This window comes from Chenopodium album, chromosome 10, assembly GCF_948465745.1.
Source record: "Chenopodium album chromosome 10, dcCheAlbu1.1, whole genome shotgun sequence".
Lineage (NCBI taxonomy): Eukaryota > Viridiplantae > Streptophyta > Magnoliopsida > Caryophyllales > Amaranthaceae > Chenopodium > Chenopodium album.
In genome coordinates this window covers 14,183,979-14,193,426 of record NC_137843.1, presented here as the reverse complement: position 1 = coordinate 14,193,426, position 9,448 = coordinate 14,183,979, and the positions used below count along the sequence as shown (strand labels likewise).

Sequence of the window (9,448 nt, the reverse complement as noted above, 5' to 3'; positions counted from 1 at the left end):
TTAGGATTATTGAATTTTCAAAATCATTTTGATTGTATCATATACAAATCTTCTTTCATGAACCATTTCAAGAAAGAACTTTGAACCATTTCAAGAAAGCACTTTGAAATCCATCTACCAAATCTCATAAGGTAGAAATCACTAAAATATCTTTAATAGATCTTTGCAACATGACTAATGTAAAGGTTTCATCGTAGTCATAATCATACTATGAATTAGTTGAATCCTTTAATAAGTCTTTTCTTTAGTTAGAAAACATTTTTCTTTCTTGTTTGTTTTGCTTATAATGGGTCTCACCCAATTAGGCAAATTAATCAAGTGTCATACACTTGCTTACAGACTAAGAATCTATTTCAGATTTCCTGGTTTTTAAACCACTTGGAGTTATCGCTTGTCAAATCATCTTTATTACTTGCATAGTCATCATGTTCCAAAATAAATATTTTAGAATTCTTAGTCAATATGAAATCATATTTCTTTGGCTAAGTTTTACACATGCTAGTCATCATAGTGGGTTTTTATGCAACAATTGAAACTCATATAACAACTTTGTTTATCTTTCAATGAGAAACGACAATAGAGGATGTGCACTTGGAATGTACTACCTTCGACACATGGTTATTATTCCCATTACACTTAATGAGACCACGCGTTGTCACTTGTAACATGAGGTGAATTATGCTCATATTGTTGCTTTGATTCGATTACTTCTCAATTCTTCAAGATTTTCGAAATCACTTTTCTTGAACTCTTTCAAGGCTCTCAAACTTTTCGAGATTCTTATACTCCCACTTGCCTTTTGAAGAGGCATATTCCGCATTGGGTGAACTAACCATGGTTTGAACCATGTTTGTTTGTTGCTTTTCTCGAACTCTTTCGAGATTTATACTACTCCCACTTGACCTTTTAGAACAATTTCCATAAGGGCACCTACTTGAGCAACAAACATTTTGTGCTAAGTATAGTTTTTGTAGTAGTACCCTGTGCTTCGTATAGGAATTGATCGTGCATTAAACGATTTAATACAACTTTTATTTCTTGCTTTGTAGAAAGACTTTATAAGAACTTTTCTTATCCATATCATATATGAAACCTTTACTACATTTTGATTTGACCTATTTATCTTTGTTTAGTTTTGTAGCTTATCTTAAAAGTATATCCCTTTAACAATGGTTGGAAGATAGGTAATTTTCATCCATTATCAAAATATATCTTATATAGATTGGTAGCTCCCTTCATAAACACTTCATAAGGTTTTCATTCGGAGTTTGTTGTAAAACGATTTCACAACTCTTGGATGTTCATCAAGGTCTTGGCTTAATTCTCATTATTATGATCATATTACAAATGAAGTTTCATTGTGCGTCTCTAACCTTTGAACCTTTGGTTTTCTTACATCGATATGTATTCGACCTCGAGTTCGCATCATCATTTCTCTAAATGGTGACTTTGTCAAGACTTTTCAAATTAGAATGATATTTACATATATCAATGGATTCATAACCCAATGATATTGAAAGTCCATCCCTTTGGATCTTCCGCATGCAATGTTCATTGTTCATTCATATTAATTGACATATTAGAGACAATTTACATATATAGAAATGGTTTAATTATTTCTATCATATAGAACTTTAAACCTATTTAGCAATTCAAAACACATTATGACTCAATGAAGCATGGAATAACATTTATTCTACATTTTTGAATCTTCGATGCTTAGTCATTACTAACATTGAATGGTGTTTTGATAATGGCAAGAATGAATAACATTTATTAAATTCTAGCCAATAACAAGGTGAGGTGAAATATAGGTTCTACTTGTAATGTTGCAACTTTTGCTTCCAAACTTATAGATTCTACTTGTGAAAGTAGCAACATTTGCTTCTAAACTTGTAGATTTATTTCTCCTTTAGCCATAACTTCTTCCTTTAGTTCAACCACATTGTGAAATGAGTGATCTAAACAAGACATTTTATGTCCAAGAAGTAGCAATATGCTAAATCAATTTCTATAATATACTTCTTAAATTTGGAACATTTCCATTCTTTTACCTTCCAACTATATGAGGTAGTTTCTAATCAATTGGAATTGGTCCATTTAATTTGAAACATTTGTTGTTCATAACAACTTTTAGCATGTAAGCAGTCTAGGTTGAGAAGTAGCAACTTGTTTGCATTTCTTGGCCTATAACTTCTTAATGCAATCCTCATATATTCTTAAACTTTTCCCATTTGAGCCACTTAGAACATTTCTCTTAGGTTCAAAATGATACTTTGCTTAACTTCTTTAAGCACCTTTCTTGATTTTGCTAAGTATATTCAATCATTATTCTTATTAGAGTTCAATCTACTATTTAACTCTTATATAAAATGGATGAAGAATAACGTCACTTGATCAACTTTTGATCATAGAGATTTCCAATCACTTTCTTATATTCAATCATATTGAAGATAAGAGATTTTATTAGACTTCTATACTTGTCTTTTAGAGGGTTTGTACCTCCTATCTCATTATATTCCTTGAAACATTTTCAAAATGAAGATGTGTTGGCATTTTACTCAAACATTTTGAATAAAACCAACCTTAGACATGTGACATGGGTTTCTAAAACTTGCCTTTTAGAACCATCTTAGCAAAATAGGTTTATGGATTATCTTTTAACCTTTTGAGAACGTTTGTCAACTTTATTTTCAATCGAGGAGATTATATATAATAATAAAATTAGAACAACTTGTTACTTGTAAGTAAACACAATATTCAATTATGTTTAATAAATTTAAAGTACCATAAGCGATATTAAATATTGGTAACTTTAAAGCATTTATTCAATTTTAATTGATCCCTATTGAATAAAATGATTCCAAGACCCTTTAATTGTGCAATAATTGACCGGACTTTGGCCCTACCATCAACCATTACATTTTCAAGGTGAGTAAATTCTTTACTGATTACAACTCTTGTAATTCTTGGTTGAATTATTAACCATCACATGTTTAATTATTACCCTTTGCTTCAAGGTTCTAAACTCTTTAGGTAACCTTGTTGAGTATAATCAATTAAACTTGTAAAACTTGATTTACCCCATCATGTTTTCCTATACTACAACATCGAATGATCATAATTAAGGAAACATGGCACCTAAATATCTCATATTTTAATTACTGCAATTAGATAATACCGTATATTATTTATGATCATCAATAAAATATCGTATATTTTAAATTAGTCATGAGATAGAATCAAATCTTATTTTAATCTTAAAAGATAAATCATATTTATCCTCAAAGATTATCCTAACAAAGTTAGGAAATTCTATCCTAATTACTAGCCAATCACAAAATTTTAAATCAATTATATTCAAAAATAATTATGGGATAATCACATTATTTAAATCAATTATTATCCTTTTGGAATATCCTCAGAATATCCTAACAAATCTTATCCAAAATTAACCACTTTAATTATGGATAATTATCAAAATTAATACTTTAAATATGGATAATATCAAACTTAACAACTTTTGAAAGATTTGATTTTATCCCATAATGAACAATATTTATCCAAAATAAAACTGATTTTATCCCAAAATAATTTTGTGATTATCTTGAAATATATTCAAACTGATTTTTTTTTTCGAAAAACGTGCGCCAGCCACCATGGTGTGCCAGCCGAAGCCAGCCACGGTGGCCGTACACCTTGCGGTGTACGCTGCACAGCAGTGATGCAGAGCAACAACAGCACTGACGCGCAACTATTGCACGGTGCTGCTGTTGCTGCAACCCTAACCCGAGCTGCTGCCCTGCCTCGCCCCTCCCTCCGGACCACCTGCAGCGGCAGCCGCCGTGGCTACGCCACCCAGCCGCGGTTGCTGCTGCTAAAATTCGGATCTCTTCATGGCTATTTTGAGCATTATTAAATCACATTTAATCAATTCCAAGAGTTAAATCACATTTAATATAATAATTAACCCATAATTAATTCTCCCTCCTAATTGAATTAAAATTGTGGATCATCAAAGAATTAAAATTCAATATATGTACATGCATAGGCTAACTGATACCACTGAAGGAGTTTATAGGTACGAATGCGGAAAACATGAATCATATTCATATAGCACCTAATCCCAAGATCATGCATAACACATAAAGAATTAGAATTATTACTTTTGAAGCGTGATTCCACAAGTGATCGAGCAAGAACAAAGGGAGATAAAGAACCCCAAGTGTGATTCCTCTACTTGGTCCACGAGCACGGATCAAACCTCCACTAAGAGCCGAATAGAGAGAGAGAGAATTAGGGTTTTGGTCTTGGTTGCTTGATTCACAACTAACTGTTAATTGTTGTGTCATACAACCCTAGGCATGGATTATATTTATAGATCACATCTCTAAATAAATCCACATCAAGCCCAAAACACATTAAGCCCTTCTAACTATTCTAGCCCAACAATCAATGTAGCATGTCATAAACTCATGAGACCCAATAATGGGCCTCTAACGTGTTTGACCCAATACTCTTGTGTGTGACCTCATAGGATCCATTCTAGCGGGCTTTGGACTATTTGACTATCCCAAAGATCATTGATCATAGTCTAGCAATAGATAATGACAACCCAAAAGAACGAACTTATTATCTCCATAATACTGATCCTTAATATATCTAGTAATTGCACTTATCGAAGACATAATTCTCCTTGAAGCAACGAGGTAATGAAAATGGTGAAGGTGACACTAGTAGAAAAAGTGCTATTTGTAACGCCCTATTAGTAACTGGCGTATATTATGCTAGTTACGAAAGCATCAATAGTAACCGACTAAGATAATGCCAGTTACAAATTTCATGACATTAGTAACCAACGTTGTAAATGTCAGTTACTAATATGTGGTTTATCATTATTTGAAGTCTTATTAGTAACTGATTAAATAAATGTCAGTTACTAATATTAAGTCAAAAAAACTTTGACTAAAAAGCTTGTAACTAGCTTACAAATGCCAGTTACAAATACTAAGTCAAAGAAAATTTGACCAAAGAGTTTGTAACTAGCTTATGAACGCCAGTTACAAATATTAAGTCAAAGAAATTTTGACCAAAACATTTGTAACTAGCTTACAAACGCCAGTTACAAATAATAAGTCAAAGTAAATTCGACCAAAAAGTTTGTAACTAGCTTACAAACGCTGGTTATATATAATAAGTCTAACAATAATTTTTGTTCTTTTTTAAGCAACAAATATTAAGTTTCTAGTTTTCTACTTTCTATTAATTTTATTTTATTTAATTTTCATTTCAATTTTGATTAAAGGTTAAAAAAAAAAGAAAAAAAAGAAAAAAAAAATTAAGAATCTATTGAATGCTAAATTCGCAGAAATAAAAAAAACTACTCATACTTTCGCTCCAATAACGAACTGCTCCTCCTTCTACTTCGTTGCATCTCACGCCATTCATTGTTGTTTTGGTTTGTTCGAATTTGGGATCAGCTTTAGTGGATTTTTATTAAGGTTTTGAGGTATGTGTTCCTTTTGAATTAGGGTTCTTGTACTTTCGAATTAGTGGTTTTACATGAAAATTCGAATTGAATGTTGTTGTTTTCAATTACTTGATTAATTTTGGGAAATTCTCTTTGGTAAACTCCAAGTTAAAATTCTAAGTGGTAAACAAAGTTTTTTAAAATTATCTTTGGTACTCCTAAACTTTTTATAATTATTAATGGTGCCATTAATTATCATATTTTATAAAAAATTTAACTATAGTTAGGTTTTTTTATTTTTTTAACAATAACATTTAACTATAGTTAGGTTTTTAATTATTTTTTTAATAATTTAATAATTATACTAAAATTTTAAAAAAATAAAAAATAAACCACCCCTTCCCCCCACCCACTGCCAGCTCCCCCTCCCCTGCACCCACCCACGCCGGCGGCCAACCCCCAGCCGGAACGCCTGGCCTCCCCACCTCCGACCGGGGCGACGCCCAGCCTCCCTCACCTCTCGCACCTCCTCTCTTTCTCCTTTCTCCCACCGTCGCCCACCCGCACGTTCTCTCTTTCCCATTTCCCCCACCAGCGTCGACAGAAATTCGACCAAAAAACACTCAGAAATTTGACCCAAAACCCCCAACAACTCGACCAACAAACCCCCATCAAATTCGACCCTAAAGTCCCATCAAATTCAACAACAAATAGCAATCAAATCAACACCCATAATCGGAAAAAATTCAGAGCTACAATCCCCCAATTTCGAGCAAAACACAAAAAAAAAACCCTAAGAAATTCGAACCCACACCAACCTGGAAAAATTGAGCAAATTCGAGCATAAATCCTCCATTTAGAGCAAAAAAATCGGGATAAGGGAGGGGTGGGTGGTGGGCTGGGTGGCCGGGGTTTTCGGGGATGGAGGAGAGGTTGCCGAGGGTTTTTGGGGTGGGGGACGTTTCCAGGTGGTTTCGAGGGTGGGGGAGGTGAGGTTCCAGGTGGTTTCAAGGGAAGAGAGGTGGAAATCGAAGAAGGAGGGGAATGGCTGGTCGCCGACGCCAGAAAAGGGGAGGGGGTCTGGCGCCGACAAAGGGAGGGCTGGTGGTCGGGGCTGCTGGTTGGGTGGGGTTTTTTTTTTTTTTTTTTGAAAAATATTTCTACAATAATTTAATTATTAAAAAAAAACTAACTATAGTTTAGGATTTTTTATTAAAATAACACTTATCAATGGTAAACAAAATTTAGGTTTACCATTGATAATAAAATTTAAGAATGTTCACCACTTGTAAACTTAAAAACTTGGAGTTCACCAAAGAGAATTTCCCATTAGTTTTTAATAAAATTCGATTATTAAAAACCAAGAAAATTAGGTTTTGATGAATAATTTCGAATAAATATAATAAAAAATGTGTTATTTGGGTGAATTTTTGGAGCTGGTGTTGCTGTGTTCTCTGATGTATGCTTTGTATCCCAATTTTCCCAAGCTTTCGTGAGAATAGAATCATAAGGACCCTGCCATGTTTGTTAAGATTTAGCATATGAATGAATAAATATATGATTAGGTGCAAAGCCTGCTATTCATTTTATCTATCTGTTGTGGACTGTGGTTAGTGGTAAAGTAGTGGTTAAAATAATTAAGGATTATAGATGAAGGATATACTGTTAAAATTGTTGCCAAATGATTGTAGTTGCTTCTGACCTATTTAATTTCAATTAATTTTTTATATATTTTCTATCATTTCTTTGTTATCTGACAATTTTTTTTTTTTTTTTTTTTTTTTTTTTTTTTTTTTTTTTGTGTTTTTGGTATCCTTTCTTTTTGGGTTGTTCTTTCAGGGATATCTGTTATTGATATGGTTGACTTCGGTTTTTAATAGGTATTGCTTAATATCTTTTTTTTTGTTATTTATAAAATTCATATTTTTGTATTTTGAGTCATAAAAGTTTTTATTTTTATGTTCTTGGTTGGATAAACTGAGCTGAAATTAGTTTGATGATGAGTGTTGTGTACTTGAGGTCATGCTCTGCAGTTAGTTGGTGTTTTTGATACTGTGGTTTTGTTATATAGGATGTTCCTAAGGTTGGATGTGGTGCTGCTAAGGCTCTTTAGACAATGTTAAATTTCAATATATTTTTCAGAACAAATATTGACTTTGATTTTACATAAACTGCCGAGCAAAACAATTTTAACTCCAGCGATGATCTACAGTGAGTATCGAGTACCATTGCCAAAAATAAACTCATTGTTAAAATGTTATCTTTTAGTTGTGAACAACTAAGAAATTATTGCTTATTACTGCCTTCTTTATGACCAGGTATTCTATTTGTTCGGGGGACTATCAAGAAAAAGAAGTGCTGAGAATCATGCCCAAATGTGGCCATCTTTCCTGCATTGATCCTTGGCTAATGAAGCAATGCACTTGTCATGTTTGTCGTCTGCCTTTAAAGCAGTCTTGTGATCCAAAGTCGGTGAGTTCCGATGACAATGCTCAATTAGCAATGGAGGATTTCAATCAGTCTTTGCAACCTGGTTCACGGTATACAGCAAGTTATGTCAGCAGCCAGCAGCATCACCAGTCAACATCAAGAAATCCTGAATCCAATTTACACGGAGAATCAGAGCCTAGGTAATGGATAGAAGTAATTACTCCTATCTCTGGTTTAACTCTTTCTTTGAGATGTGAGAGATGGGCCTTTGGGGCGGGTGTGCTCATGAAGCTTAGAATGTGTTTTGTGTGGATATTAGAGGTAAAGTTTCTTGTAAAAATTTCTTTTTGCTTATAGATTGAGTCATTGGCCTGCTGAAATTTTGTGTATGTGTGTTTTTTTTCCACATGGTTTGAAACAATTTTGCTTATAACTTCAAACTGAAGTATTTGTTGATAAGTGCGAGACATTTGTATACAATACCTATTTGAAAATCTAAACTAATGAATTTCTGAACCTTTAATTGTATTTATGATTTGATAATGAAGTTCCTAATTACAATTGGTAGTCTTGTACTTGTTACTGCAGTTGATTAAGTAGGACATTAGAATATTAAGTTCCTAATACCAATTTGAAACTGTTGAGAGCCAAAATCAGGAGATAACTGATATAATTTGATTACACAAACTTTTGCACCTTTATCCTAGAAGAAACTTTCTCAACATGTTATATAAAAATATCTGGATGTCATGTTAGCTCCTCTTTACAAAAATGGTATCAGATTTCATGAGCACAATTATCTTTAGCAGGGTATAAGTTAGGTTATTTAGCTTTCATCCACTTTAAGCAGATGAACAAAAAGGATGCTGCATATCATATTTACACAGGTTTTTTTAACATGCTAGCCTTTGATGTCACCCTCTTAAAATTTCAAGTAAACATTACCTTGGTAATACTGAGTATGCTATAAGAAATTATTAGAAACCGAAAAACAAAATATAATTTCAGTGAGGTACTATGATCTTGATATTCTGCATGAAGACTTAACCATACTCGGTTATCATAACTTCATGAGAAACAAAGCAATCTTCCCGAAGAAAACATTCAGAAAACTCAAGACTACACTAGCCAGATTTTATGCTTTTTTTTCCCATTGGAACGAACTTTTGTTTTATATGGTATAGAATCTCATCCACGCCTGAACAGCAACAGCTACCCAGCAATGAGCGCCCCTTGCCAGGTGCCAGTTTTATACCCCTATAATTTTCAAAGAAAGAGTAAGTAGACAAGGTCAGGGGAAGAGAAGAAACAGGGAAAGAGAGGAGAGCTTTGGGACAATAGAAGGAGTAGGTGAAAACAAAGCATTTTGAAAGATCATTTTTAGTATTTAATTTAAATACAACTGTCACAAAGGAGATAAATGAGAAAAATTAGGAATGTGAAAATGAAAAAAAGAAAAACAAGGAAGGGGTTCAAAAAAGAAGAACGAGATGAAGATCACTTTAATTAGAAGACTATTTGTTTAGAATGTAATCAAAGAAGTGATAA

At 33.0% G+C, this 9,448-nt stretch overlaps 1 long non-coding RNA gene across 1 annotated transcript; it reads left to right on the top strand.

Annotated features, from left to right (window-relative positions):
- Positions 1-5,407: 5,407 nt before the first annotated feature.
- LOC145563627 (uncharacterized) lies at positions 5,408-8,289 on the top strand. The gene is made up of 4 exons (XR_014094574.1): positions 5,408-5,509; positions 7,310-7,350; positions 7,542-7,681; positions 7,789-8,289. It is a non-coding gene; the product is annotated as an uncharacterized LOC145563627 (long non-coding RNA).
- The last annotated feature ends 1,159 nt before the right edge of the window (positions 8,290-9,448 follow it).